The sequence below is a fragment of the Macrobrachium nipponense genome, chromosome 2, assembly GCF_015104395.2.
Source record: "Macrobrachium nipponense isolate FS-2020 chromosome 2, ASM1510439v2, whole genome shotgun sequence".
In the NCBI taxonomy this organism is placed as follows: Eukaryota; Metazoa; Arthropoda; class Malacostraca; order Decapoda; family Palaemonidae; genus Macrobrachium; species Macrobrachium nipponense.
In genome coordinates, this window is record NC_087201.1 from 55,307,918 (window position 1) to 55,315,544 (window position 7,627).

Below are 7,627 nucleotides of genomic sequence, written 5' to 3' on the forward strand. Positions count from 1 at the left end.
TTCTACGTGGCTAGGAACCAATTGGTTACTAAGCAACGGGACCTACAGCTTATTGTGGGATCCGAACCACATTAAATCGAGAAATAAATTTCTAATCAGCAGAAATTAATTCCTCTGATTCCACGTTGGCAGAGCGGGGAGAAGCATGTAATTCTTTATACCTGTTTTTACTTATCATTGGATTTTGTATCATTTATCTGATCAAGACAAAATAAAACTTGCGTTTTCATGCAATAAGTTCACCCTAAATACGCTGATGCTTTCAGATTTTAGATGCCTGCCATATGTAAAGAGAAAATTAAGAATGTCTTATTATATTGCATACGTACTTGACTCAGTTTGACAGTAGTGCCGATAGATGGTGGTCTTGTGTTGGTCCTCTCAGCGAGAACTTGGAGGAGCCGTTGAAAGATGTCAATTAGCAATATGAACAGTTTGCAGTTTCGAGAATATTTACCATATTATTATGTCCTTACATTTTCTGTGAATAGACGCATAGAGTTCCCACCATGACTGTCGAACATTTTCACTCCAATATCATATAGTATGTCCATATGTCTGGACATTTCAGTCCAAAGAATAATTTGAAATCTTCGGACAGCTTTCGCACTTCAACTCAACCTAAGCTTTAATCCGGTTGGTTTCAGCATATAGTTTCTAATTTTCTTACATGAATATATCTTCAAACGAAAGAGATATCAGAGACTTACTTGAGTGGCATAAAATAATGATCTCAGCGGAGTAAAAAACACCAAGGAACTAAGCAAGATTGTTTTTCTTTTCAGGCTCTTATTAATTAAAAAAGCAGATGTCCCGTGATGACAACACCACTCGTCGCACTGTTTCCAGATTTGCAAGTCAAGCTCGCAACATTATCATGAATGTTCATAGAAAGTATTTAAGAAAACCGCCAAAGCTACAGGAGTGCCAGCCATCAGTGAAAAACAAATCAAGCGACAGTCATCTGTGTGCGGCAAGAAAGAGGATCCGAGTGAACGACAAGGTGGATAGTTTTGAAAATGAATGTATTCTGAAGGAGATTTCGTTTTTGTTTTTTTTAAACCAGAGATAGCTCCCAACGGTAGATGCCCTGCTGGAAAAAGTGAAGGAAGACCCGGCAAAGTTTATTTAATGGTGGAACAACGTTAAGGAAAATTGTGAAAGGGCTTGGATTCCGATACGAAAAAAAGTGGCGAGTGGAAGGTCTATTTTAATGGAACATAATGATATTAGTGGCACCGAGAACTGAATACCTAGGGTAAAAAAAAAAAAAAAAAAAAAAGGAATTGTAGTCCATCTGAATGTATACCTTAAGTATTCCTGGATGAAACTTGGATAAACCTAAAATAGGACCCAACCTTAAAAATGGAAAGGGGTCAGATTTATTGTGTTGCACGCCGGAGAGTGAGAAGGGGTTTGCCAATTGTTTAGGTCAGAAAATGGTGCCAAAGGGACTACCATGATTCTATGGTCCATGGAACATTTTTTAAAGTGGTATAAGGAACAACTTTTCCCTAATAGAGAAGATTGATCTCTCATCATAATGAACAATGGTTCCTACCACATCAAAATAGAAAATCAAGTGCCGACAAACAGCAACAGGAAAGGCGAAGTCATAGAATGGCTCTCTTCCAATAACATCACCCATGACCCTTCAGCAACAAAGCCAAAATTGCTACAGCTTGCCAAGTGTCACAAAGAAAAACAGAGGTCGATGTGATAGACGAGATAGCCCGTGCAAATGGTCATGGTATGCTCACACTGCCATCATATTATTGTCCGTTTAACCCCATAGAATTTATATGAGCTTAAATAAATGGTGTAAAATTAATTGAGTGGTTCACGTTATGGGCCCCATTCAGTTTTGCATTTTTATTATTAACGTAATTCGTTTATCTTTGCTTTTGGTTTCTGTTGTCAGTTATTAACGTAAGTTTGTAATATCTTTTGACTTTTGTCTATTTTTGGTTTCCACTTTATTATTTAATCACCTCGTTTAGGAGGTGGTTTGCTGTTAACCATTATTGTTGGACCCTCCCATCGGTTTGTATGTTTTTCTTCTGTTTTTCATATTTGCGAGTGTGTGTGGATGTGTCCAGTGGTTACCAGTGGGAGTTTTCTTCGATGTCGGGGCATCCGAAGGACCTTGAATCTGCATACGGCCTCCCGACAGAAGGATTCTTGGACACTCAAGGCATTTACGGCAGTATCGGCAACTTCATTGACTCCCGTGAGAAGGGAGAGAGAGAGAGACTTGGTGTTTCTTCTACTTGGCCTGAATGAGACGTAGCGCTCAGGCGACTTGGCTGCAGTGGTCGTAAGAGACGATCATTTGTGTGTGCCATTGCACTGCTTTTGCCTCTCTCTGTTCCAATGTATCCTTGAGGTCATCATCCGGCGCTTCAGCTGCGAAGAAGTGTAAGCCACTATTAACATTTGTTCTGATACGTATACAAACCCTCGGTCCTCTAACAATAGGAATGTAACCTTAGTGGCAGCTGAACCAGTTGTAAGCTTCGAACAAGGGGGTTCAGAAGTTAACTGTTTGTCCGGCAGTCGGCGGTCAGCACGACTGAGAGGAGAGGAGTCACTTTGCTTTCGCCCGCTGTATTCGTCGTACTTGGTTTACTTCATATCGTGAAGATATTTTGCCTTTTTCTCTTACTAGTGTGCTTGTGCAAAACTAACGTGAGTACCTGGTTGTTTTTTGTATTATCATACTGTTTATTGTGGAATTATGGATTCCTGAGAGCCGGAAAGACCCCCTTGCCTGATCAACCGCAGATTGTGCCCTGGTGTGGAGGGCCGTAAGTGTGGGGCCTTTCGGTCCATTATCGAGGTAGACCCTCATGAATTGTGCGCTCAGTGCCGAGGCCGCGAATGCTCTCACGCTGAGCCTTGTGATCTTTGTATTGTTTGGTCAGAGGAGCAATGGCAGCGCTATGAGGGGAGGAAGAAACCGCATAAGTTAGCCAGGGAGTCATCGGGGGTTCTCCTGTTACTCCCTTGGTTATGGACACGTCTTCTTTTCTCCCTCCGTCTCAGCTCCCACGTATGGCTCCTTCCCCTTCGGGGGGTGTGTGTGTGTGTGTGTGGGGGGGGGGGGGGGGGTTGTAGTAGTAGTATCTCCCTCCTTCTCTTCCCTCAATCAGTCGAGTTTGGAGGAGGGGCGAAGTACCCCGACGTGCAGCAGTTGTATTCAGGGTTGTCTGTTCGCTCGGGGTGGGAAATGTCCCGCCCCCCTGAGCGAGGAGAACCCACCCCCATTAACCCAACTACCCTTTCTTCCTCAGATTTGCCTGCCACGGAGACAATCTTGGCCGGGTCTGGTACTCGCTGGGGCTCCAGGGACTCCGAGTGTTCAGGGGCTGCTCAGTTATCTATCGAGAGGGACCAGGCCAGTAACTCATGGCCCAACCACGACGGTATCCACGCCAGGCTACGCTGCTCCCCCGCACCTGGTCTACACCCAACATATGGCGATGGTTACCCTGAAAGCTGCTGTTCAGGCGCCGCTGCCAGATGTTAAGAGGATGGTTTTGCTGCTCTTGCTCCAGCCCCTGACTTCCAGTGTCCCAAGAGCTCTCCCTTAGATCTGCCACCGGTACAGAGGATGCCGCTGGTTCCAGCCCCACCTCCTGTTCCTGTGATCACCGCTCCAGTACCAGTTCCTGCCGCCGCCGTTCCTACCCGGGGTGTTGCTGCCCCCACCCCAGGTCCTTCCGGACAGGTGCAGCCGGGCCCTGTTGCTTCGGCAACTGCCCCGCCTCCGTCCTGGATGGAAGACCTGACGGTGGTCCTGAGGAAGCTGAAGAAGAAGAAGAAGAAGAAAAGGAAGGTGTCATCATCGTCTTCGTCGTCATCTGCTGCCGCCACTTCCCCTTCGACTTCTAAGGCCCCACAGCCGAAGAAGGAGGAGGTAGCCTCCTCACCCCCTAAGAAGTCTCGCTCTGAGACCTCTAAGGGTTCATCCCACCCCGGTGTGACAATTGGGATTTCCGCTGGTCCTCCTGTTCCTTCGGAAACGGGGCCCATCTCTCCTTCCGCAAAGAAGAAGAAGACGGGGACCGGAGGAGTGCCGGCTAGCACCGGTACCTCCTCGCCTGGCACCAGAGGTTCTGCCTCGACGCCAGGTACCGTCTCAGCCTCTCGTTCGCGAGAAGTACCGAGTGTACGGTCGCCAAGGTCGCCAAGGGTGACCATGCAGCCAAGACCGGTTCTGCCAGTGGGTGAGGGGGGAGCGTCAGGTCTACCTCTCATATCACTTCAACTTCCTCGGGTTACACTGGGAAGAGCGAGGCGATCAGGAGCGCTCCCCTCGTAATCCCACTACGATGCCCTACGTACCTGGCATGGTTCTAGGATCGACCAGATCGTACGCACAAGCGGCAGGAGGAGACCATGAGGGGTTTGTTGTGGTTCCTCCTGTGGAAGGAGGAGGGTCTCAGGAGGTGTTCTCGCTGGACGGGCTGGATGGTCCATCTCACAAGACGCAGTCACTCCTGAGATCCAGAGGTCATTCACTGAGGTTATTGCGCTGATTCGTCAGCACAACGACCTCAGGGAAACATCGCCGCTCCCACCTTCCGAGCCTACATCTAGGTTGGAGTCGTTCTGGGGACCCAAAAAGGAACCCAGGACGACGGTGGGTTTGTCACAATCAGCCTTGGCCAACAGTGTGCTGAACCAGATGAACGCTCTTGTCTCTGGACAGGAGGGTTCGCTGCGATCCGGCAGGTCATCCAAGCTCCTTCCCCCACCTCTACTACGACAGAGGCGCTTCAGGTGCCAACGGAGGACCCTCTGCCGCCCAAGCAGGTTAACCTAGAGCTAGCTAGGCTAACTCCAGGAGTGTCTCTTCAGCACCTGCTGTCAGAGGGCAAGAGGCACTTGTGTTGGAATCAACTGCCATGGCAGCCTTCCTAGCAGTCTCCTGGATAGACCTGTGGTCCCTCACAGTGTCTAAGGTCGCGGCCTCTTCGGGAAGTATCACTCCTGAAGGGGACCCGGCTTTCGTGAGACTGAGCCAGTCTGGAGGTAGGGCCATCTCCTACTTGGCCCACCAGACGGCCAACCAGCCCTCCCCCCAGTCCTCCTTCTCTCGAGGAGGAGCTGGGAAGAAGTCGAAGAGAGGAGGGATACGCTAGGGACGGCGTTCCCCCTCACCTGCTGCCAGAAGTGGGGGGGTGCCTGGCGAGCCATTGGGCAACTTGGTAGCGCTACGGAGCAGAGACCTGGATAGTAAATGTCCTTCGGGAGGGATATCTACTACCCTTTGAGTCTCAGCCACCCCTCACCTCCAATCCGGTCCATCTACAAACGTACGTTCCTGGTTCGGCCAAGGACATGGCGCTTCGACTGGAAGTAGAAGCCATGCTGAGCAAACGGGCTGTGGACATCGTATGGGATCAGTCACCGGGCTTCTACCGTTGACTTTTCCTGGTGGAGAAGTCCTCGGGGGGCTGGCGTCCGGTGATAGATCTCTCTCCCTTGAACCGATTCGTTTGCCAGACTCGGTTCACAATGGAAACAACAAGCTCAGTGCTCAAGTCCATCAGGGACAACAACTTCATGCTTTCTGTGGACCTGAAGGACGCATATTTTCAGATACCCATCCATCAGTCCTCCAGGAAGTACCTCCACTTCATCCTCGACAGGACAGTGTACCAGTTCAGGGCCCTTTGTTTCGGTCATTCAACCACCCCACAGGTGTTCACACGAGTGTTTACTCTGGTGTTGGCTTGGGCCCATTCGGTTGGGATACGTCTTCTGAGGTATCTCAACGATTGGTTGGTCCTGGTGAGCTCCCGCTTGCAGTTGCTAAAGGAATGAGATCGACTCCTCGAATTCTGCCGCGATCTGGGGATCGTAGTGAATTACGAGAAGTCAGATCTCAAGACCAAGCAGAGGATAAAGTACCTGGGCATGCTGATCGATACGGTAGCAGGGCAATTCTTCCTAGCAGACTCGCAGATCAGAAGGACCTTCTTCCTGCTGGCCCTGGCATCAGCGAAGAGAGTAGGGGAACTTCATGGTCTTTCCTTCAATGTTACGCATTCCAGGGGATGGGGGGTTCTGTGACCCTCGATTTCGTCCAGGACTTCGTAGTGAAGACTCAGAATCCTTCGGTCCCTGATGACTGGTTCAAGTCTTTCACGATCCCCTCCCTGAAGGACTTCACTGATAACGATACAGATGAGATGCTGCTTTGTCCTGTGAGGGTGCTACGGCGCTCTCTGAAGAGAACTCGGCACCTCAGGCCTGAGTGTCAACGCCTCTTCGTATTGGTCTAACCTTTGCGTTCCACAAGAACTTCTCCATGGCGCAGGTTCTAATGGCAGAGGTTTGCGCCAACCAGACCACCTTAACTTCCTTCTACCTTCGGGATATTGCCTACAGGTCCTTGGACACCTTTTCCTTGGGACCCGTAGTGGCTGCTTAACAAGTTGTGTAGCTTACCCAGCACCCGAGCGGACAGAACACCATCGCATCCTTGTGTGACTGCATGAATGGACGAGTGAAAGAGAGTGTGACTGGCTTCTCTTACTCCTTCTTTCTTTCCTCTCTACCTGTGGGCAGAGAGCCGTGGTCGTCACTACACTGAACAGGAAGCAGATGCAGGTAAGCTACATGACCGAGCCCCATCCTACACCTTTCAGTAGGGATAGGAGCTTTAATCCACCGAACCCCTACAAGGGGGGGGAGTGGAAGCCAACAAGAGACAAACCCATGACTTCATTTTGGCTCTTGAAGTAGGAACTAGTTCTTGTTTGCTATTTATAAGAGGTACGCTTGCCTCCCTCTTATAAATTTGGTCCAGAGGTCTGACCACTGATCCTGCGGTGCACACCCCTATCAACTGGGCAGAGGCTAGGATCCCTCCCCATGCTCTTACGACCAGGGAGGGAACCAAGGTCAGACAAACACCAGTCTGTTCATAAGACTCAGATTCCACCCACCAACAAGCGAGTCTTCCTATTGTTAAAGGACCGAGGGTTTGTATTACGTATCGGAAACAATTACAATTTGTCGAAAATTGTATTTTCCCTAACTATACAAACCTGAGGTCCTTTACACATAGTCCCACCTCATGCCACCCCTCACTCTGTTTTTCCTGGCCCTAAAGCAAAGTGACTCCTCTCCTCTCAGTCGCACTGACCACCGACTGCCAGACAAGCAGTTAACTACCGAACCCCCTTGTTCGAAGCTTACAACTGGTTCAGCTGCCGCTAAGGTTACATTCCTAGTGTTAAAGGACCTCAGGTTTGTATAGTTCGGAAAAATAAAATTTTTGACAAATTGTGATATTTCTTTATTATTATCCTCATAATCAATGCCGTGTTGGTAGGCTATTACTGACGTGCCAGCCAAGGAAAGTTTGACCCTACGTGTGTGACCCGTAGGGTTATGGAAGTATTTCATCACTGGTCTGCAGTATCAATGTATTAATTATTGGATCAACAGTCTTTTATTTACTTATGATGACGAAAGTGTGTATTTGTGGTTTGTTGTTAGGTGTAGGGCATTATTGTATTTAGTTAATTTTAAGGATTCTTTCTCTCGGTACCCTTTCCTGTCTTGTGTTTGTGATAATTTGTCGTCTTGGTATGTTTGTGGATTCACACCT